This window comes from Sarcophilus harrisii, chromosome 3, assembly GCF_902635505.1.
Source record: "Sarcophilus harrisii chromosome 3, mSarHar1.11, whole genome shotgun sequence".
NCBI classification, from domain to species: Eukaryota; Metazoa; Chordata; class Mammalia; order Dasyuromorphia; family Dasyuridae; genus Sarcophilus; species Sarcophilus harrisii.
The window spans coordinates 514,959,943-514,985,618 of NC_045428.1; positions in this window are offsets into that span (position 1 = coordinate 514,959,943).

Sequence of the window (25,676 nt, forward strand, 5' to 3'; positions counted from 1 at the left end):
GAATGATTGACTAACTATACCCATATCAAGAAATATTGCATGTGAGAAATAATTCTTTTGGATCCCTACTCTATTCTAATCAGTATTAACCAATTTGATAGAATCATATCAAAGTTTTGTATGTGAAGATCCAGAAGTATAAGCTATATATTCTAAATAGCTTTGCTGAACTACAGGAAATTCACTAAAGAACCTCTACTCTTCTCTTTCCTTGTCAAGGTGACCAAACCCAGTGTGGCAGAGATCACAACTCCATGGAAAGTGCCCCAAAATATTTTTTGTACCTCCAGATGAACTACCTGTTGAATAGAAGCAGATGATCATTTTATGACCACTTAGGTCACTGACTGTGATGGCTTGTACCGTTTCCTCCTGCCCAAACTAAGGAAAAGCCTGCCTATCTAGTGTGGAGATATTCTTTACTTCACCCAATTTGTGACTTTTCTGATATGTTATTTTTCTTATTTTAGCTTATGTGTTACATGTCAATCAATGGAATGATTTTGTAGTTGGTATAGCTGTTCTGGAATGACTGGACATCTAGCCCTATAAAAATAGGTCTCTGGAAGAAGGAGGCATTTCAAATCATGAGGAAGAACTGAGGTCCTTGTTATTGGAGGGGACCATGGACACTTTAATAAAGTGCCATTGAGAGCTCTGCCTCCGTCTCTTATCATAGATGAGATAATTTTAATCCTCACAGATTAATGGATTGATGTCAACTTTGAGGGAGATCTCAAATGGTCTGGACTTAGTCTTGGCCCATTTAACATTGATTCAATTTTTCTATCAATATTTTGGATAAAGAGATTGAAAACATGCATGTAAAATTGTGCCAAAAATCAAGAGTCAAAAATGTTTAGAAAGGTTGGAATTCTAGGTCAAAAGAATCTGTATGAAATTTGACAAGACTGAATGTAAAGTCCTATATTTCCTTAAGAGCAGGATAGAGGAGGCCTGGCTTAATTGAACTCTGTAATCATCCAAATGCCATGTGGCTACAAAAATCTAGTATGATTTAATTACTATCAATAGTCATAGTCTCACAATTACTCAGTGAGAAAAAAGAAAGACACCAAATGCTATGAAAAGGTTACAATAAATTCCAATGACTGCCTATTATCACCACAATCAAATAAAACATATTCCTTTTGATTTTTAACTTGCTTTACAATCAAATCTCTTCCTATCCTTCTAGGCTTATATATTCCATGTATTCTGTATTGCAGTGACACTGGCTTCCTTGTTCTTCACATAAGACATTTCATTTTCTGATTCTGAGTGTTTTCACTGGCTTATATCCATTCTTCCTCATCCTCTTCATCTCCTGGCTTCCTTTAGATTTGGAAAATATCTTACTTTCTACAAAGAGCTTTTCCCAATACTCCTAATTTCCTTCCTAATTTGGGATTATTTGATTTATCTTCTATATTTTATCCCATTTATCCTATGTATATTTGTTTGTACTCTGTTCAGTCATTTCAGTTGTGTCTGACACTTTGTGGCCCTACTTTGTGGTTTTCTTGGCAAAGATGTAATGATTTGTCATCTCCCTCTCTGGCTCATTTTACCGATGAGGAAAATGAGACAAACAAGGTTCAGTGACATGCCAAGAGTTTGAGGCCCCATTTGAATTTAGGAAGATAAATCATCTTGACTACAGGACCAGTGCTCCATCCACTGTCCCACCTAGCTGCAGTTATTTCTGTCTTGTCCCCCCCATAAAGATATAAGCTTCCTTTGCCTTTCTTTGTGTCCTAAGTACTTAGCTCAGTGCCTAACCTAGTAGGTGCTTAATAGATACTTGTTGACTTGATTTGCACCATGTTATCACTTGTTGTTCCTTCTTCATTTTTGGAGACCAGTGAAATCACAGATGATGTGTTGGGTTGTATGTGGATTTGATTTAAGTGAGGCAGAGTTACACAAAGGCTTCATCCTCACTCTCTCTGCCAGAGTCATCAAAGTCCAGGTTGACCCAGGATATAGTGGATGACCTTGGCATCTTGGATGTCTAACCAAGCTCTAAGTACTCTACAACACCTGTTTGTCTTCATGGCTATTGGAATAAATTGTTTCATCCACCTATTCTATTGGAGGAAGTCTTCACATACTTGGGGTAGATATTCCTCTTAACTCACAATTTAAAAGGGATTATGGTCTAGTAGAAAAGGTTAGGTAGATATTCCTCCAAGCCTAACTGAGGCTTATTGGTTACCCTCAACCTGGTTTAGCTTAACTGCTGAGATGCTTTTGGCACGGTCAATTTACTAGGCTTGTTACAGCTTCTTGAACTGGGTAAGAATTGGGTGACAGGTGGATACCAAAGGTGGATGAACAATCCTGAAAAGGACTCAACAAACCCCCATACCAGAGGGTCTAGTTCTCCATGAACACATCATATACCCCTATATTTTCCTTACACTTATGACTTGCTTAGAATGAGTGGTTTAAAAAATACTTTTGAGTATCTTTTAATGTGACTAGACAAAGAAGTGGGTCAGTCATTTGAAAATGAGAGACTGCAGATATATTGACCATATACCACAATGACTCACTTCCAAACCTCCAAGAACCTGTGATCTCATTGATATGGGTCTACTCTCCCTTGTTACAGATCATGACTCTTTCATGCCTTTTCAAACCTGTGTGCTTCTTGTTCATGTACTCTGCATAATCTTCCACAGAAGATTGCCCCACCTTTTAAGTTTTTAACTACAAGATAGCCCAACAACAAGATATACACTAGGATACAACAAAAATAACACTTCCAGTACATTGGATGAGTCCATGGAACATACTTTAGAAGGATATGGACAAGAAAATTGTGTAGAATGAAAAAATGTGGAGGGACTGTAGCAAATCCCCAGCAGTTAGCACTATGCCTGGCACATAGTAAGTGCTCAATAAATACTTATTGAATTGAATTATTGAATTATTTGTTTATTGGTGTAAAGACAATTATATGTCTCTCTCCATTTTTACTATGTTGATAGATGCTGCAGAGACACAGTTGAAAAAAAAAAAAAAGACAGGTTTGGTATTTAATTCTGTGCTAGCAGTCTCTGACCTGTTTGTTAAGGACCTCTAGGGATTCACAGATTTATTTCATGATCTCTGAGGATTAGAATATACACTAAACATTGTCATTTTTTATCTTCATTTATTCCAATCAGATATGCTTGTGAATAATATGTTTTGTGTCAACAGTATTAATTATCAATGCTTCATTAGTGCCTGATAAGAAAAATGTTGTAGATGTTGATGTGATTAATATTCATTTAATGGTATTGTTGAATGGGTGGTAACTTCTTGCCATCATGTAATTTCTTAATCAGTGGTTACAAAGCATGCAACTATCATCCTGTGGGGGTTTATGCTGTTTTTTTGAAATTATGACAGCATCTTCATTTTTGAAAAGGCTACAAACCATTGGACTAGACTGTATAAACTTCTAGAGAACAGAAATAATGTCTTGTGTTATCTTTGTGTTTTTTTTTTTCCATGCCAAGAACAATGCCTTGCATATAGTAGGAATCCAATAGATAACAACTGAACAAATGAAATAATTTATCATCAGGAAGAGATAATCAGATAAGCTTTGGGAGGATTTTCTGTAATTTATTGCCTACCAAATGTACTTGATCTGGCATCCAAAGTCCTTTACAGCTTGGCTTAAACTTATCTTCTTATCTTTTTCTCTCCTACTTCCCTTTACATACATGGCTATGTTCCTGCCAACTGGATTACTCATTTTCCTTGTAACTCAGCTTGCCCTTTCCCCTTTATTTTTAATCAGATTCTCCCTGTGCTTAGAACTTTCCCATCCCAACTATTTTCTTGCCTCCATCTTTTTATCATCTTAATCACTTTGATCACCTTCGCCATCATCTGACTCCATTTACCATGTCCACTCAGGTGCCATCTCTTGCATAATATCTTCCCAATCCTCCCACTTAGAATTCATATTTTTATGCAATATTACTTTGTATTGGTCCTGTATGTTTATCACTCATATTTTAATAGCTTTTTTGGGGTGCTGCCTTTATTTCCCATTAGATTGTAGGCCTTTGGGAGCAGGGACCAGTTCCTTGAGCATAGGCACTATTCATCTCTCTTTTTAAATTCATCTCCATTAGAGCCATCACATATAGTAGGCACTCTGTAAATATTTGTTGAATGGAACTGAGCCTCAAGACAGTTCCCACTGGCTTTCTGTGTTGCAGTGAGAAAGATACACTTTGTGTTTGTCCCCATGTCGCAAGATTTGGAGCTAAGGGCTCGTCTTTAACTACATTATTTTATTAGAGTTTTATAGCAAGCTAATGATGTGTGTGTGTGTGTGTGTGTGTGTTTTAATATTTTAATTTTAGGAAACTGAATAGCATAAAACTTCATAGGCTTTTTCACAGCTATTTAGTGATTCAGTGGATCCAAATAATCTGACCCTTTGATCCAGTCTAGTGTTCTTTCTGCTTGACACTATTTTGCCACTAAACCCCATGAGTTGGAAGTTGGAGCATATGTGTCTACCCCAAGCATGTGAAGACTTCCTCTAGCAGAATGGATGGATGAAAACAATTTGTTCCGATGGCTATGAAGGTTGCTGGAGTAGACATGTGGAACACTTAGAACATGATCAGATATTGAAGACACCGAGGTCATCTGTTGCACTCCAGGCCATTGACAGTCAGCTTGACTTTTGTCTTGCCACTAGATGCCAATGACTCTGCAAGAGAGATGTTGAGGCTGAGAGATGTTTTGTGCAATTCTGCTCTGCTTAAATCTAATTTATATGTAAATCAAGACATCACTTCATGATGTCATTGGTCCTCTTTGAAAGTGTGTGTGTGTGTGTGTGTGTGTGTGTAGACACACAAAACACTAATGCGCTTTTTACTAGCATTTTGGTGAATTAATATTGAATTACAAATCTCTCATATATCCCTAACCCACTTATGTAACTAAAATATGAGCTACAGAAAATCTTTCTCCTTACAAAGTATTTATTCCTGTTGTCTTAGCTGCCAGCTTTTCTTAAATTTAATAAAGATGACAACTGAGATGACAACAAAGAGAAAAAATGACTTGATGGTAATTTTTTGAATGTTTGACTCTCACGCTTTTCTTTCTCTACCAAAAAATGTAATGGAAAGAACATTGAGTTGGGGGTCAGAAGGACTGTTTTTGTTTCTTGCTCTGTATTAATTTGCTGAGTAAGTTTGAGCATGTCACTTTCATCCTTTGAGGCACAGAGGAAACCTGATCATTCTTAAGATTCTGTTCAGGTCAGATATTGTATGATAATAATAGCCAGTATTTATAATATATAGCATCTTAAAGGTTTGTAAAACAATTTAATATTTTATTAAAATTTTTATTCTGTATATCATTATATCAAACAAAGCTTGTTTAGTATCTATTACATTTAAATGAATTAATTTGAAAGTGCCCAAGAATCACAAAATTTGAAAAATTTAAGGGACCTCAGTGGCCTTCTGGTTCAAGACATAAATAAAAGAAATCATCACTATAAATACTTGACAAATGCTTGTTTAGCATGGGCCTAAAGACCTACAAAGCAGGGATAACCTGCTTTATTGGAGAACATTCATTCAACTTGTTCATATCATTGTTAGGAAATTATCCCAGACACTGAAATCGAATAGGCCTCAGCAATTTCTGCCCATTCCTTCTGTTCCTGCCCTATGGAGCCAGGCAGATCAAGTCTAATCCTTTCTTTAATTTATGTATGTTTGAATACTTTAACAAAATTATCACATCCCCTCTGAGTCTTCTCTTCTCTAGTCTCTTTTTCCTCAACAATGAATAAAAAAAAACAACATAAATTGAGTCATTCTCCAAGACTATTCCCCAAGACTTTGTTCATTTGTTATGACTCTTTTTTTCTACTCTTATTGCCATATTAATGTGTCAATTAATGTGTGTTCTTTTCCTTTGGTTCTCTCTCTCTAGTTGTAGAATTATTTTGTAAAGATCATTTCCAAATTCTTCATATTCCTAATCCCTGATTATTGTATATCATGCCTGGTTTTTATGTAGCATTTTAAGGTCTACAAAGTACTATATATGTGTTCTAATTTGACCTTCAGAACAACCTTGTGAGGTAGAAATTATTTTTTTTTAAAGGATAAAGGAATTGAAGCTGATAGGGGCTGTTATTTTCTCAGTATCACATAACTTGCAAATATGTAAGGTAGGATTGGAACTCAGGTCCTCCTAACATCAAAGACAACATTCTATAAAAATTTACTATCTAAATACTCCATTTATTTGCATTTAGAGTGTAATGGAACAAACATAGAAAGCAAATAAACATTTATGCAGTGTCTACTACAAGACAAGCTGTGTGCTTGACATTTCTCATTTGAGATAAACAGTGAGACCTGTGGATCGATGGGATTCTGGTTACTTCTGGTGGATCATCTGGGTATGTTTTAGTACTGAAGGACTTATATGTTTTAAGATGATAAGCATTTTCCTTATTGGGCACTAAATAAATGATATGATTCTTTAGTCTACCTTCACATTTGTCGTGGACCAATTCCTTTTGATTTCAGAGACCTGGAAATGAATTATTTATTGGTATAGTAAAGACTAGCTACAGAAAATATGAAAATGATGGATAGAACACTAGCTTGGGAATTAGGAACCCTGATCCTAAGAGTCCATGTTCTTTTACTTGACTAACAGGATGATCTTAGGCAAATCATTATTTTTTTTCTGGATCTCATTACTCTAGTCTATAAGATGAAGAAGTTCAATTATATGATCTATAAGGTCTTTTCCAGTTATAATATTCAATGTTCTCAAATATGATGATTCTAGGAAATGTAGTCTGATTAAGAGCAATTCAGTGACAACTGGAGTTCTTAGTAATGCTATCTTTAGATAGTTTCTTTCCCATCAGAAACGTGATCCAGTCTCCTTAAATTGTACTTAATGCTTTCTTTGCCCAAAAAAGGTTACTTGTTTCTTCCCTTTGAGGAAAAAAATATAGATTTTGAAAAATTACAGCTTTTAGGAACCAACTGTTTTCTTAATCCTACAGAATGAAAGTGAAATTTCTTCTTCATTATAAATTCTGGCAAAACCTCAAATCTCTGATCTTGTCCTTGGATAGACCATAATGTAAGTGATTTTATGTCTTTTTTTTTTTTTTTTTACAATCTCCAGCTGTCGAAGGCACTCTGTCTCTAAAGTTCCATAAAGTGGATTTGCTTTGTCTTGATTAGATTTCCTGAATAGTTTTGGGATTGTACTGTCAATCTAGGCTTCACTCTACTAGAAGTATCTCTGGTGAATCTTTATTAATTAGTTAATATCTTTGGTTTGAACTTGTGAATCTATCCTGAGAAATGTGAAAACTTGGTGTAGACTTGATGACAGTGACCAACTTTTAAGATCGTCTATCTGAAGCTGATGGCAAAGAACTAGGGCTTAAGTTTTAGCTATGGCCATGAAGACTTCTATTTTTGATAATCATGTCATTTCTCTGGGTATTATTTCCTTATCTATGAAATATAGATGATTATATCTACCTTAGAAGGGACATAGTAAGAGAGGTGCAGAAAGTGGGCCCCTTTTTCCTCTGCTTTGTTAGGTCACATCTAGAGTGATCTGGAATTATATTAAATGCAGGTTGGTGAACAAAGTGGAGAGAGAACTTTGTATTAAGAAAAAAACTGAGTTTAAAATTTGTTTCATATAGCTATTAGCTATATAACCCTGCACACATCCCTTAACTTCTCTCAGCCTTAGTTTCTCATTTTTTTAGAGGAAGAAACTATACTTAATGTCCTCTCAAATCTCTTTCAGCTCAGATTCTATGATCCTTATTGTATGTTCATTGTGGGAACCACATTTTAGGAAAGATATTGAAAAGCTAGAGCATGTCCAAAGAAGGGAACTCACAAGACTATGTCACATAGAGTTCAACTGAAGGAACTGAGTATTTAGTAGAAAGGAATAAGCATTTTATGGTAAAATGCCAGCCACTGGGTTAAGCATAATATTATCTCTTTTGATCCTCACAACAACTCTGCAAGTCAGATGGTATTTCTATTCCCATTTTACTATTGAGGAAATTGAGGCAAATAAAGTTAAGTGACTTGGCTAGTTAGCATTACATGGCTAATAAGTGTCTGAGGCTGTATTTAAACCAGATTTTCCTGACCCTTGGCCCAGAATTCTATGCATTGTGCCATTTAGCTGCCACTGTTTAACCTGAAGAAAAGCTGACTGGGATACAAGGAGGTATGGTGGCTACTTTCAACAATTATCCTGTAAAAGAGGAATTAAACTTTGTTCTGCTTAGAACGGTGGGTGAGAGTTGAGAGGGACTGTTTTAGATTTGATTTAAGGGAAAAAAATGCTACCTAATAATTAGACCTATCCAAAGATGGAATAAACTGTCTTGGGAGTTAGTAAGTATTCCTTCAGTGGAGCTCATTAATCTAAGTCTGGATGACCTCTTTTTCAAAACAGTGTTAAAGATTCTTAGTCAGGTATAAATTAGACTGTATGGCTTCTGAAATACATATGAATACTGAGATTATGTGATTTTTGAATAATGTATCATATTCATTATACTTTGTTGCCATAAATTGTCACATAGATGTCAGACATTATTATTTTCACTTTAAAACTATTAACTCTTTGTCTGACCCATTGTGAATTTTAAAGAATGTCATTTTCCTGTCCTCTTATAAGTAAAAATTTTTATGTTTCTTATATTTGTGTCCCTACTGTCTACTGTAGTGGGTAGTTTATAGTAGGCATTTAATTAATGTTTAATGACTGGTTAATTGATTTGTTTCCAGCTTGCATTAATTCAGTTTCCTTATGAATGTTCTTTAAATTAAGACATTTACATTAACAACAAATCATATTTAATTTTTTATTTTCCTTGTTTCATGACCAAAGACCTATTTCTTTGGCCTGTGAATTGAAGCCCAAAGGGAGTTCCCAATGTCCCACATCACTATTTTTCTATTTTGTGCAATGGATGAAATGTTAATTGTGAAATAAATTTTCTTTCAGTAGCCGGGAAAGAAAAGCGAAATTACAGAAAATATGTGAAGGGAAAAGAAGGTTATAGTTAAGTCATTCATAATTTCATGGAAAATTCCATAAATAATATAAAGAAGTATATTCCTAATGCAACTCCATGCCACCCTCTTCTTTTTATACTCTTTCCCCAAATATACTGAAAGTAATACCCAGGTTCAAGGAATTTTGAGGATTAGCATCTATTTAAATTCATAATTCAAAAACTACCACCCAATGTTTCTCTTTTACTAAACCAGATCAAACATTTATTCAAAGCAAAAAAGCATTTAATCAAACAAAATAGCAAGGTAAATAAGAAGGAAAATTTCCCAATATACAAAGGATCATAATATTCTACAAATTCATGGGTCATTGATGAGAGGGGAATACTTTTTCCTAGACTACTCAGACTTCGGGGCTTGTATCCAGACTTTACCTTTGAATTTTCCCAATGTTGCTTTTTTATTTTTAGTAGGTTTGTTGTTGTTGTTGGTCTGATTTCTTTGCTCTGTTGTGAAAAAAAATCCAAGTCTTAAGCTATTATTTGTTTTGTGAGTCAGGCCCAGAATTATAGCCAGCACATAAAACTATCTTTCAAGTCAAGTATTATTTTTGACAGTCTTCTCAGTGGGAATTTATCTAGACTCATTTGATATTTGGGTTTGGATGAATAATTCCATTTCAGCTCCAGTCATACCTCTGGCACCTAATTCTAGGGCTATGTAAATTATTGAAGCTATAATTAACAACTTTGAGAGGGTAGGGAGGAGGTGTCCACCTTTCCCCTGCATTTTAATATCTATCTGTACCTAGCTCACTGCTCTCCTTACAATAATTTTTTTTTGTTTTTCTTATTTAAGTTATAATAATATTGGTGCTTTGAGTCTGGCAAATTCTAGAAACATGCTATGGAGACAGAATATAAAGCTACATTTGGAAGCAGCTGTTTCTTATTGACATATTCATCACTAATTCTAGTAGTCAGAATGTCTAGTAGACTTCGCAAAGTCCATGATACATGCTATCATTTGATAGGTTTGGTTTGCAAAGTCATTACAATTTTCAGTAATTACTCCATCTAAAAGGATTCAACCTGACCTTTTCATAAAAAGGGTGATATTTTTCTCCAAATATTTTAAGTCCATTTGAAAAGACAGTTTTAATGCATGATTACACAAGGATTTCTTCTCAAGATGACTGTTTATTGCTCATTCACTAAAGAGAACTTTATACAATCTTATTTTTATGTCAATTGCATAGGCTTATAGAGCACAAATAGAGCCTTGGGTATTTAAGAACATAATTAGCACACTATACCAACAATATTTTATATGGCATATTTAAAGGTAGTAGCTTTTGGATGAGATTTCATAGTTTAGTCAGTGATAGAAATGGGGCATTAAATTTGTTGAGTCATTTATGCTTCTAAATATTCGTGGGTGGTTATTTGCTGTTTCTCCTTGTTTTAAATCTCTAGCATTTATAAAGTTTTTGCAATGCTTTATAGAAGATTTAACATTTGAATCAGGCTTTACAAGATGATGAAGAATTCAATATATGTGGGAAGTTGGACTGCGGGGGAAGGGGAGAGGGAAGGATAACCTAGAAGACAATATAAAAATTGTAATGAGAGCAATGGAGCAAAATCTCAGATAGATAGCATGCACAGGGTTCTTTAGGGCTTGAAAAATATTTTATTATTATTTCATTTAATGTTTATAAGGTGAAAGCTATTACCATCCCCCTCTTTTTTTTTTTTTTTTTTTTTTAACAAATGAACAAACTGTGTGATATTGGGTAAGTTACTTAATCCTATTTGTCTTCATTTCTTCATCTGTAAAAGGGATTGGAGAAGGAGTATCTTTGTCAAGAAAACTCTAAATGGGGGTCACAAAACTCAATCATGACTGAAATGATTGAATAACAATAATAATATGTAATGCGTCTCTTAGGGCTAGCATCCTATAGCCATGGCCTAAAACTTATAGTTTTAACACTTATCCCATTCAGCAACTGTTCTTCTCTCTAGCAATGAGCAATGCACAATTCAGCTTGTTTAGTCTTCTTATGGCTTCTATTAGAGTAAGCAAAGCCATGTGAGAAATAAGCACAAGTCCCAAGTGTTATTTGATTCACAACATCCAAAAGGACCAATTATCAGAAAAAGGACTCAGATACTTTGCATATAAAATATAGACTTGCAGTCAATCCCCTCCCCACTCTAGCACCTTGTTTTCTCCATCCTGTCCTTCTCATTCCTACTGATCATCAGCATAAAGGATCTAATACCTCTACAAGCTACTTAATGTTCTCAGCACTTTCTTCTGGTGCTATTGTTTGGTATCTAGTGGGGTCCCAACTCCCATCCTGAGTATACACTGTTATCTTAAACGCAGGAAAAAAAAGAAACATACAGAGAGAAATGAAGACAGAGATAGAGATAGATAGATAGAGAAAGAGAGAGAGAGAGAGAGAAAGAGAGACAGAAAAAGAGAAAGAGAGAATGATATAAATTACTATCTTTCCTTTCTAAACTTTCTGACACCTTATACCTTCTCACAATGCTCCAACTTGACCTTTAATGTTTATTGAGAACTTTTTTTCACCTCACCTCCTCCCCCCATCACTTCCATCTTTGCTTAGTTTCTATTGTTATTGTTTGTCCTTCATTCTTGAAGAGGACCATAACATCAGGGAAGTGATTTCATGATATGATTTGGATTTAAATGATGGAGGACTGTGCAAGGTCATCCGCCTCACTTTCCCCTCCAAAGTCATCTGAGTCCAATGCCAACATATAGATCAAGCTGGCTGGAGATGACCATGGATGCAATGAGAGATCTTGACCTTTTTTGAGGTAAGGTCTTCAACAGGTCTCAGTGTGACTGAGGCTGGACCCATTCAGTGATTAAAGCTAGGTAGCAATTGAGGCAAATAATCAATTCTTTTACCTAGTCAAAAAAAAATGTAAATAAATAAATCTGGTTGGGGAAGACCTTCAGAGTTTTTGGTGAAAAAATGAAGGGAACAACAGCAGGATTGTAGCCACCACAATGGTGCTATATTCATTTGGGAGTCATCTATGTGGAGGAGTTATCTGAAGCCATGGGAACAATTAAGTGTTCCATAAGAGAATACATAGAGAAAGAGAGAAGAGGAAAAACCCCTCCTTTTTAAATAATTGAAAGATGAGAAATAAAGCCAAAGTATTGTAATATATAAGAAGCCAAAAAGAGGAGACAGTATCCAATAAGAGATACTAGTCAACAGTCACATGCTGCATAAAGGTTGAGGAAGAAAATGTCTTAAGACAAGGTTACTGGAATTGACAATGAGGAGGTTATTTGTCATTGAGGATGCTTGGGAGCACAGCTGTCACATTTAATGGGGAGAATGATCCTGCAAAGTCAATAGTGAAAATATTTTTATTATTCTTTACAGCTAAGGAGGCTGAGATGCAGAGAGATGAAGTATCTTGAAGGGGTCCTACAGCTATTAAATGACAAAATTGGGAATAGAATCAAGGTCTCTTGAATTCCAAGGCTCTTTCTATTATAATACATTGTCTCAAACCTTTGGCCCAGTTGAAACAGAAAGTTGTGGGGAAAAACAGGCCTGTCTCACCCACATAGCAGAGGGTAACTGGAATTCCACACTCTTGGAAATTGCGTAAATTGCTTGATATTACTGGCAATTATGCCTAAATTTGGGGAAAACCAAAAGAGGTCAACCTGGTCATGCCATTTAAAGTAATTCAAGAAAATTTATAAAAATATTGCACAAATTACATAATGAGTTGATTGCTGGTAATAGGGTAACATGATAATGTAGCCAGGAACAATATGGTATCAATCTTGGGAAAGTCAGATGAGGCTATTGCAGTTGTAAAGGCCCAAACACATGTTCACTTTGTGTTAACTAGAGAAAATAATATTTAGTAGAAGGCAAGAGTCAGCAGAATGTGAAGGACATGAAATCCCTGACTAGAACTAGGCCAAAAATTTGTTTAGAAAAGAAAGTTAGAACGTGAGTGAGAGATTCCCATGAAGGAAATCAGAAAACAGGATTTTGATTCAACAAATAAAATTCCTCAACTTTTATAAAGAAGTACTATATGCTTAGCATTGAAAGAGAAGATAATATTTAAATAATCCCTCTCCTTATGGACCTGAGTTCAATGGGAAGATGTCACAAACAAGTTACTATAATTAGGACATAATATTATACGATTAGTACCTTAGAGAAGAGTAAAACAAAGTGGGATTTGAATTCTGGAGAGAGATTGAAGATAAGTAAGAGGGTGAGGTCGATAAAAAAGGAAATATGCTAGAGAAGACAGGATGGAATGCAATCATTTATGTATGTAGATGGACATGTCCTAGCAAAAAGCACCTCCTCATTATATATCTAGGGGTGAATGGTAGAGGACATCTGGAGAAACATGCATTATGGAAGGAGAAAAGGAAGTTTATGGCAAATGACTTCACTTTTCAGAGCTGAAAAGGTGGGAGGAAAGAGAGCTTATGGGAGTTTGGGAAAGGATAAAAAGGTTTGATAAAGTGATTGTGGTAAATGGAATAGGAAAGTTACTAACAACTTAATTGCCAAAAGAGTTAATTAGGAAGATGTAAAAAATTGCTTTGCTTCACTAAGGCTCCAATTGAGATTATAAAACATAAATTTATAGAGGATTCAAGCAACAGTTTTGTGATTTTCTCTAGCTTCATTCAGTAAGAACTAGTGGAAATAATATCATTTTATAAGGAGGTTACCAGCAGAAAATCCCTTGGATTTTTGCTGTTGCAAGATGGAGTAGTTCATTCTTCCCCAAGTTTTTAAATTTGTGGGGGGGTATTTATTTATTTTTAATACCCATTGCTTTATGAATCATGTAGGGAGAGAAAAATCAGAACAAAAGGGAAAATCATGAGAGAGAAAAAAACAGAAAAAAGAAGTCAACATAGCATGTGTTGATTTACATTCAATCTCCACAGTTCTTTTTTTGGATGCAGATGGCATTTTCTATCCAAAGGCTATTGCGAGTGCCTTGGATCACTAAACTACTGAGAAGAACCAAGTCTTTCATAGTTGATCATTACACATTCTTGTTGTTCCTGTGCACTATATATTCCTAGTCCTTCTTATTTCACTGAGCATCAGTTCATGTAAATCTTTCCAGGCCTTTCTAAAATCAGCTTGTTCATCAATTTTATAGAACAATAATATTCCATTACCTTCATATACAACAATTTATTCAGCCATTCCTCAATCATTGGACCTCTACTCATTTTCCAATTCTTTGCTACTACAAAAAGAGCTGCTGCAAACATTTTTGCCCATGTGGGTCCTTTTCCCTCCTTTATGACAGTGGGTATAGACCCAGGAATGGCACTGCTGATCAAAAGGTATGCACAGTTTTATAGCCCTTTGGGCATAGTTCCAAATTGCTCTCAGAATGATTGGATCATTTCACAATTCCATCAACAATGCATTAGTTTTCCAGTTTTCCCATATTTCCTCCATCATTTATCATTATCTTTGATGATCATCTTAGCTAATCTGAGATATGTGAGATGCTACCAGTTTTTTCTTGTTAAGAATCAGATCTAGAATAGAAATTCAATTGGTTCACCTATCTTTAGAAAGATAGAGTTTTTATCCAGAAATTTTTAACTGAGAGAGGAAGAACTGAAACAGAGAGAAAGAGATAGACAGAGATAAATAAAAAGACAGAAACAAACATAGACAATTAGAAAGAGAGCTCTATTAGATGTCGGGGAAATTGTAGATTCTCACCTCTACTGTAACATGCCTCTGTGCCAAATGAGTGATAGATTTCTTAAATTTATGTATTTTCTGATTGAAGTTCAGATGATCTAAATGATAAATGCCTCTAGTGATAATTATCATTTCTCTTTATGCTGCCAATGATGTTTATCTAAAAATTCTCCATCATGTTTCTTCCTGTGTCTTGGCTTTCCCCACATGCGTATATATTCTTAACAAAGAAGAATTTATGCTTTTTCTTTTGAATGACATATACTATTGAAAAAGAGAGCCTGAATAATACAACAGATAAAAAAGTCGGTAAAACTGTGACTCCAAATATCTTAGAGATATATCTGTATCTTAGCTATGATATGATAACACAGAGCAGCAGATACAACATATGAAAAATAGAAAGAGTTTGGAGTTGGAGGCAAAAATGATGGGAATTTCAAACTTCACCCTCACTTACTAGTTATGTGAATATAGACAATTCAATTAAAATCTCTGAGTCTCAGCACTTCCATTCTGTCATGTGAGGAAAATACATAGTGACTACCTCCAAGTGTTCTCTTGAGACTTGAAGGAGATCATATTACATAAAACATTTTGTAAATCTCAAAGTGCAACAATAATTTCAGTTATTAGGATCAGAAGGCAGATATCTATGGGCAGTTTACTTCCTCACCCTCCTTTTTCAGTTGATAGCCCTTCTGCTCAGATTTGTAAGGTACACAGCAACTATATTTAACTTTTACCAATCTCTTTGTGTCTTCTGGCTGCTTCCCTACCAACTACAAATATATTCCTGTCTTTTTCATCCTCAAAAAACCCTAGTTGGATCCATCTGTCGCTGCTAACTAATAGCTGCTAACTTTTGTACCACATCTCTTCTTCCTTTTTGGGAAACTCCTTAAATCCGCTATAAAAGGTCCCTTCATATCCTTTCCTTTAAAACTCTTATAAATCTCTGTAGTCTAGCTTTCAAATTCAACCAGACCACTTCCCCCCAGTTACAAACAATTTAATTGCCAAATTAATGGCTTTTCCCCAATCCTCATCCTTCTTGACCTTTCTTCAGACTTTCACCTTATTCATGATCCTCTTCTCCTTGATCTCTCTCTGTTATTATTGTTCTGAGTTTGCCTCCTAGTGCTTGTGAGGCTCCAATGAGATCATGTTATGCAAAACATTTTATAAATCTCTATAATAATTTTAGCTGCTATGATTAGAAGGCAGATATCCATGGCTCTTGGTTTCTCTCCTACTTATCTGACTAGTTCTTCTTAATCTCCTTTGCTGGATTTTCATCTATTTTAGGCTCACTAACCATGCATGTTCTACCCAGCTCTGTCCTGCTCCTTCTTTTCTTCTTCCTTTGTTCTATTTCACTTGGTATTTCATCAGGTCCCATGGATTATTACATCATTATCTCTATGATGATGCTTCTTAGATCTGCTTTTCTAGCCCTATCCTCTCTACTGTCCTCTAGTCTCTCACCTCCAATTGCATATTAACTTTCTTTAATTGGAGCTCACACTGACATCTTTAACTCAATGTGTCTAAAACTTGTCTTTCCACCCAAACTTTTCCCCTCCCAAATTTCCCTATCACTGGTGAAAATACCACCACCTTCCCAATTATCTAGGCTCTAAATCATTCTTAATTTTTCACTCTACCTTATCTCCATGTCCAATTTATTGTCAAGTTGAGTAGGTTTTTACCATTTTAATATCTCTCACATATGTCAATTTGTTTCTTCTGTCAGCCATCTAGCTGATGGATTTCTTATCACCTCACAATGAGTATTGGAACTAACTGCTGGTTGTTCTCTCCCACAAGTGCCTCACCACTCTAGTCTATCTTTCATTCAGCTTCCAAAGTCATCTTCCTAAAGCATACATCTGACCATGTCACCCCAATGTCACCCAATCAATCCCAGTTGTATCTAATCTCTCTAAGATCAAATATAAACTTCTGTGTTTGGTGTTCAAAACCCTTCATGACCTAGTGTTACCCCTATCTTTCTTGTCTTCTTTTCAATACTCCACAGTTCAATGACACTAATTTTTTTTTCTCTTCCTCCTTCTCCAAAGTACTTGATATTCCCACTCTGGCCATTTCACTGGCTGTCTCCCATGCCTGAAATATTTTCTCCTCAAATCTTCCTCTTGATTTGCTTTATTTTCATTAAGTCCCAGATAAAATACCTCCTTCTACAGGAAGATTTTTCCAGTCCCTTTTAATGCTCTTTCCTCTTGCCCTTCTCTCTGTCTCTCTCTGTCTCTCCGTCTCTCTGTCTCTCTGTCTCTCTGTCTCTCTGTCTCTGTCTCTCTCTCTCTCTCTCTCTGTCTCTGTCTCTCTTTCTCTCTCTGTCTCTCTCTCTCTGTCTCACTCTCTGTCTCTGTCTCTCTCTGTCTCTGTCTCTGTCTCTCTGTCACTCTCTCTGTCTCTCTCTCTCTGTCTCTGTCTCTCTGTCTCTGGCCCTCTGCTTCCCTGCAATTGGAGTTAAGTGACTTGTCCAGAGTAACACAGCCAGTAAGTGTCAATTGTCTGTGTCAAGTGTCTGAAATAGGATTTGAGCTCAGATACTCCTAACTTCAAGGCTCATGCTCTATGTACTGTATCATTTGGCTGCCCTTCCCTTTCTCTTTGTTGATTATCATACACACAAACACACATACACACAAACACAAATGTTGCCTCTTATACTAGATGACTGTGAGCCCCTTCAAAGTGGGGACTTTTCCCCCCTTTATTCATATCTTCAGTGTTTAGCATAATCCGCAACATATAGTAGGTGCCTAATAAGTGTTTACTGATTAGGTAGGCCTGCTACCTAACAATAGGACTACTATATAAGTTTCCTGATTTTTTTTTCTTCTCCCATTCCCTCCCACTTCCAATCCACCCTTTATATCACTATCAGACTAATACCTGTAATGAATAATGATAGTCTGATAAGCCTTCTGCTTACTAAGGCTGTTAAATTGATATTAAAAAGAAAAAAAAAATAAGAAGAGAAAAATATATAATTTAAAATAACTCCTTATTACCCACAAAATAATGTTCCAATTTCTTTACTTGGTGTTCAAGATTTTCTATTTATCTGGAATTTGTCGTTTCAAGAGATCTGTCATCTGGGTCAGATTAAGAATATCACACATTAGGGAAATGCACATCCTCTCATACATATCTGCTCAGCCATTTGATAAAGCCCAAATCAAATGAACTTTCTTCTATAAAGCTTTCAGTATATCCCCCAATATTTAATAAGTGACCTCACTCTCTAAGCCTTCACATGATACTTGGTCTCTCTTTTGGGCACTTTTGTGTTATTATTTTTTTATTATTATGCTTTGTATATTTATCACTAGCTTGTATTGGAGTGTTGTTTATACTTTATAACATGGTATTCTGCACAGAAGAGGTACTCAATTGGAGTTTAGTTAAATTAAATGAAAGTGTTTCCTTTCCAATGAGGTTTCCTTTTAAGAATTTCATTAGAGAAAAGACTAGGGTGTAATCCAAAATGCTTGAGAGCTTTTTTTTTTTTTTTTTTTTGGCAACTGCCAATTTTCATAATGTTTACTTTCTAGGATAATTAGGAAATGGTTGAATGTCCAAAGTTGGTTTTTTTTTTTTTAATTTGCTTTTAGAGGAAAGCCTATTTCTTTATTCTTGATGGCAAGGATTTGATTGGGGCTTAAAGATTTGTTTTTTGGGTTTATGTGTATACAGCAGCAGTGAGCAGTGAATATCAAATGGAGTTTGTAATTTCTTTCTTAATCTCAGTTTTTGATCCATGTCATGGCTCATTTCCACAGCATCCCTGCATGCTGGTATGCATGAGTTATTCATCATATTGCCTGCTTTCTTCCTTAATGCATTATCTCATGTAGCTATGCCTCGCTTTTCCATTGATGTCTTTTCTCCAAGATTGCCTATTATATAAATTTTCCCCCAAACAGTCATCATCTTGCATGATATAGTAGAAAGGGTGCTCAATATAGTTAGAGAAACTGGGTTCAAATTCTGGAGCTGCTTCTTACTTTTTGCATGACCCTGACTAAGTCAGTGACTTAACTAAGTCAGAGGCACTTAACAATGCCTCTATTTCTCTATCTTGACCTGAGAGGCTTAGACTAAATGACCTGTAAGGTACTTTCTACTTCTAAACCTATATTCCTACACTCTAGTCTCCCAAAGCATGGCCAAAAGTAAAGCAAAACAATAATAAAATAATAAATTTTTTTATTAAATAATAAAAAATAAAAGGTAAAGCCAAAGGTAAAGCCAGTTTCAAAGAAACATTTCTTTAATCTCAAGCTTACCTTTAATACAATTTTTTTGGGAAAAAAATCTAGCAGTTATTTAAACTGTATGGGACTATATTTCTAGTCTGTAAAATGAGGCTGTTGCATTAGATGATTTCTGAGTTCCTCTAATCTGTGATCTTGTTAAGTAGACATTAATGAAAAATCCCTTGGAATAACAAGCAGACTTGAAAAGCTGTGTTGTTTGTTTTTAGTGATTAGTGATGGAAATATTAGAATTTTATCTTTGGCAATCAAAGATAAAAAGGCTAGAGAAATGTAGTACTTTTTTTTTTTCTTGAGACAATTGGGGTTAAGTAACTTGCCCCAAGGTTATACAGCTAGGAAGTGTTAAATGTCTGAGGTCACATTTGAACTCAGATCCTCCTGACTTCAGGGCTGGTTCTCTTATCTACTGCGCCACCTAGCTGCCCCAAATGTAGTACTTCTTAAAAAAAAAATGGAAGAAGATATTCAATAAGAAATGAGGAGGTAACATAATGTAAAAGCAGAAAATAATCCTAACCTGTGTTATGAAATTGGAAGCTGGGAAAATGTCACATCGAAGAGGAAGGGAAGAAGAACCAGTAACCATTTGTGAATCTTAGGAAGTCCCTTAATCCTTTTGCCTCAATTTCATCAACTGTAAAATGGGCTAGAGAATTCCAGTATCTTTGCCAAGAAAACCCAAAAAGGAGTCATGAAGAGTCAGATATTACTGAAATGAATGAACAATTACAATAACAACAAATTATTTAGTGGCTTTTTCAATAAAGGATGCAACTGGCAATTCCATTTGTTATGCCTCAGTTCTCTTTAACTGTTCTGACTTGGTTTCCCTGAACTAGTTTCCTTTGTCTCAGTTTCCTTAACTGTTCTGTCAAATCCCCTTAGTCGTAAAAACCCACTCTGGTCCATTAAGATTGGGAACCGTTTACTCTAAGGTTATAAATTGCTAGCAAGATAAACAAGAGAACAGAACTCCTGATCCTTCCCTGTTCTCAAGAATTTACAATATCCCTCTAAAATATTCTGATACCTCACTGACATCTTTATCTTTGGGTATTCAGACATCCTGTCTCTGGGCTTTTAGGATTTATGGTCTCCCCCCATCCTGACAGAAGCCTTCCCTCTTGGTTCTTTGTTTCTAGGGTATTTAAGGAATTGGGCAGCTCCTATTGATGGCTGGATTCTTTGAGATGACAGCCTTGGGACCAACATGGATTCCTTGGTCCCAGTATATCTTTATTTGACTGGATAATTTGAGACAAGATTCCTGTCCAGTCAATTATACTCTCCAATTAATAAACTATTGAAAACTCTCTAATCTCTCTCCTGCCTCAGTTTCTCCGGCATTACACATTGAATGCCAAAAAAGAGAAAAGACATCTTGTTCTTTACTCTGTCCTGGTTAGAACACCTCTGATGAATTATTGCCTTCAGTTTTGGATGCCCAGGTTAGAATAAGATAAATTTGCTTTTTAGAGACCTTTTCATATAAGTTTAGTTACATAGAGGAAAGAAACTATGATTTGCTGTAAAGGGAAAGATTTACATAAATGGTTAAAAGGTGTAAGATATTGCCACTTAAAAATGAACATTTTAATACCTAAAAGGCATAAAAAAATAATTTTATTTAAATGAAAATTTCTAATATATGTGTAAGAAAAAACAGTTTTTTAGGTAGGATTTGAGCAGTTTTGGACACAAAAATTAATTGTGGTACAAATTTTAAGACTCAGGTCACCTCTTGAACAATGTTGAATGCAATACGTCATTTATGCATAAAGTTTGATATTTTAAAGAGTCAGAGAAAGAATTTTTATTTATTATTAAGTAAAGAAATATGAGTGTAAAGAAACAATTTCAAGTACATAAAGAAGCAGGAGGGTATGTTGAGATCTTATTGCTGGAGGGAATTTTTCTACTTCAGCTTATTGCCTATAAATGTTTTATGACTAAAAAGTGAGAAACTAACAAAAAATGAGAAATCATATAAACATTTGGAGACTGAGACATTATTAAAAATGACTCAATTTTAAAAGAGAAATTTAGAGTGCTATTATATTTTAAGTGAAAGAAGAACCAGTGGGAGTCATGAAATTCTCATTTCATTCATTATAAGTATAGGCTGACGTATGTTGGGGCTCACTCAAACTGGCTCATGAGATTGCTAAGTATTCGGTGTGAGTATTAACACCTTAGAAATTGGCAAATTCTACAAATCAGGACTAAATTTATTGTTTTCTTCATTTTCTGTACTTAAGAGAGTAATAGAGAAAATCTTAATGATGCAGATTAAATTTAAGAAGTGTGGTGTACAATTCCTATCCTCCCCTCTCTCCAAGAGCTGATTGTTAAACATTTACCAGGACATTGTTAGATATAGGAACTGGGAAGAAAAGCCTGGGAGAAGAACCTTATGTAGAATGCTGGTATAGTAATTGGGATAAAAAAAATGAGACACATCAGGGAAATGATGCTGAAAAGTCAGCTGACATAAGGCATTACTGAGAGGGAATTAATTTAACTGACCAAGGTCTTCAGTGACCTTGAATGCCCTTCATCTCTATCTCAAAATGGAGAGGGATAAAGCTTCTCACAGGTATCTCTTGCTGTCTGTTGCTGGCTATATTTAGAGAAGGAAAAGCAAAAAGGTTTCTGAAATGCTTTGTGTCTTAGTGAGTTGGCTGTTTGTCTAACTTAAAGAGTTAACCTGAGCTATATTGCTGTGAACTGTACAATGAAGCATCCATGTAAATGAATAACTTGCAGGTCTGGCCTGAGTAGCTCAGAGATAATGAATCTGACGAGCTTTGCAATTTTCTGGCTTAAAGGGAAAATATTCATTTTAAGAAATAACACTTTCTCAACAGCCATTTAAAAATAATTATAAGGGCAGCTAGGTGGCACAGTGGAGAGATCACAGGCCCTAGAGACAGGATAACCTCAGTTCAAATGTGACCTCAGACACTTAACATTTACTATTTGAACAAGTCACTTAACTCTGATTGCCTCTCCTCTCTCTCAGCTCCCCCCACTTCAGATAATTGTAATCTGGAAGAACTTGGAAATGCAATTTTTGAGTAAAGAAAAGATTTTTCCTTGCTGAAGAGCAATGAGGACAAACAGAAAGCAGAAAAATAGTGTGAAACTAGCATTCCTGAATAATAATACAAACATCTGTAATTCAGAATTGTGAGTTACTCTAAACACCTGGGTTTCACCCCTTAATATGTGTTTCTTTCTCATGTGCCTGTGTTTTCAATTTTTTGTCTTGTCTGATCCAGCTTTATATGTGGATTGTAATATATTTTATTATTTATACATTCATGTACATTTATGGTGTTATTGTTATTTCTTTTGCCTAACTGTTAAATATTTAATATATATAATATATACTTATATTTATAATTTATAATATATAATATAATAAAATATAAAATATCACACATATATTATATATGAAATAAATAAAATAAAGATTTAAAGATGTTTCTGTGAGTGGCTGGTTGTATAAATACTCTGCCATATGTGGATATATTACTAAATGGCTGGTTGTTGAAATGTGAAATATATTGGTGGGGGGCTCAAGAACTAGAGTGGTGAGTAGAGGGTAGAGTATTTACTCTCAACAAGGTTACTCCTTAGCACCCTGGGTATAACTATGGCAGTAAAAAGTCAAGTTGAAATGAATGAGCCAATCCAAAGAGTAAGCATGTGTCAATATATTAGCTCCCCATCCATGACCCTAAAGTCATTATGGATGCTACTACAAACCAAAGGATATAATAGTAGGAAAGTATCCAGGATTGACAGGGGACTAGAATATGATGCTCAATTCTGGGTACCATATTATAGGAAGGTCATTGATAATAGACAATATCCAAAAGGATAGAATGAGGATGATGAAGGGACTTAATTAAGATCATTCTATATAGCATTGTTTGAATAAAGTGAGGGTTTTTAGCCTAGATAAAAGTAGCATAATCATTAAAATTCACATATTTGAAACCATGATGTGGAAAAAGGATTTGACTCCTTCTGCTTTTCCCCAAAGGACAGAAGTAAGAGTAGTAGGGACTGAAGTCAAAGAAATACACATTTATACATAAGAAAAACTATCTAACATTTGACTAGTTTTGGAATGAATTGTCTTGAGAGGTAACTGATTCTCCATCATTTCATAATTTTAAAAATTTGATTAAGTTCCTAGGATATTTAAAGTACCGTGTTAAGACACCTTAAATGAAGGATAGATGACTACTTTGTGTGGGATGTTTTGAAAGGCAGGGTCCCATAGTGGATATACAATTGACCTTAGAGTCAGGAAATCCTGGGTTGAAGTCCTGCCTTTGACTCACACTAGATGTGAAACCATAGGAGAGTCAGTTAACCTTAAAGTGTTATATAGTGTTAGTGGTTATAGAAAAATTGCTTTTTGCTTATTCATATTTAAAAAAATACCCAAGGCAGCTAAATGGTGTAGTGGATGGAACACTGGACCTAAAGTCAGGAAGACCTGAATTCAAATCTGGTCTCAGATGCATAACACTCTATAACTGTGTGGCGCTGGGCAAGTCATTTAACCCCCCAAAATAATTTTAAAAATACCAAATGCAATTGAGTTGGTAAGATTTTTATAATGTAGTCCTAAAGAAATCAAATGATTCTGCCTCAGTCATACCACATGATAGGTGTCAGTATATAGAGCATTGGGTCTGGAATCAAGAAGATTTGTTTTCTTGAATTCAATTCTGGTCTCTGACACTTAATGTGTGACACTGGGCAAGTCACTTAATCCTGTTTGTCTTAGTTTCCTCATCTGTAAAATGAACTAGAGAAGAAAATGGCACACCATTCTAGTATCTTTGCCAAATGTAGTCATTAAGAATCAGAAAAGACCTAAATGACTAAACAATAACACAGTATCATGAGCTTTCCTGATCATTGGAAAGTATATGCTAATTCACATAAATTCCACATTCCCTAATGAAAACTACAAAATTGGAGAATCTCATAGTCAAAATGCTTGGAGCCTTAATTTTTGTTTTACCTTTTGCTCACTGAGTGTCAGAGGCTTTCTTGATCACCTTTAATTCTGGTGTTTTCCCTTTTAGATTAATTACAATTTACCCTATATCTCCTTTATACATAATTGTTCAAATATTGTTTGCTCCATTTGATTGTGAACTCCTTTAGGTCAGGGCTGTTTTTCATTCTTTGTGCTTAATAAATGCTTTTGACATCAAATTTTAATCTCTTCTTTGCACCTTTGTTCCATTGCTCCTGGTTTAAATATAAACAATGTAAATCTCTCTTTTTTTTTTTTTTTTTCAGGCTTTCAAATACTCCAGTAAAGCTGTTGTGTCATCCTGAAGTGTTCTCCTCTTCATGCTAATCATTCTCAGTTCCTTCAACCAATCTAACTCAAGACCTTTCTCTATATCAGTGATCTATTTCTGAACACTCTCAAAATGATCAGCATCTTTCCTAAAAAGTCATGTCCCAAACTGAGCATAATCCTTCAGGATGGTAATCAGGGAAGAACATAGTCATTTACTTATTCCAACTTCGTGTAGAGTTTCTATGTTTGGAAAGCTAAGCAATACTGACATTTGTCAAAGGTAGGATAAATGTGAAAACAAATATATTTAACTTTTCTAAGGCTTTTCCTGAACTTAGCACTTTCCTTCTTAGGAATGGATCCTTAGTCTAGGTCTGGGCTTCTCCTAGACAATTTGATATCTTTAATGACTGGGAGCCAGAAATGTAACAAATGATTAATGAAAGCAGAAGAAATACAGTTTTGTGATAAGCTATTATGTCCTCTCCACCTCCTATTGAGAAAGTGACAAAGACAAACCAAAGTATAATTTCCAAAGATATGTTTGTCAGTGATATTGTTATTTTTTCTTAATAGGAATGTTCACCAGGAATAGTGAATACCAATTTTTGTTGAACAGAATAATCCATCACTTTATAACATTCATTCAGTATCATTTGGGGTGTTGCCCTTGTCCTTAGCCCTATCTTCCCCTGTCCTTCCTACTGTCCTTAATTCATGTAACTTCAAATGCTAACTGCAATGACTCGAGGTAGAAGACCCATTTTGGAACCCAGTTCTCTTATTTCCTATGAAATTATACAACAATTATATATTTCACATTTTTTCATTTGCAAAATGGTAACACTTGCTCTAACCTGTCTAGTATGGGACAATCTAAAGATGAGACGAGATAGTGTTTTTTGTAGTTGTAATGTTTTAATTAATGATAATAAACCTTTATTACTACTATATGCTATCTTCTTCTCTAGTCCACCAAAAGGACTTAAAAATTTGTTTATTAATGTCAACTTTGAAAATGTTTTTTTCCTCAGATCATTCTCTTTCTTTAAATATATCTTAGGAACATCTAGAAAATTAAGAGATGATCTTTGTTTTTTTTTTTAATTTTTTTTTTTTTTTTTACTATTTGTATTGGGCAAAAGTGATTTTGTTTTTAAGAAGATAAATCCATG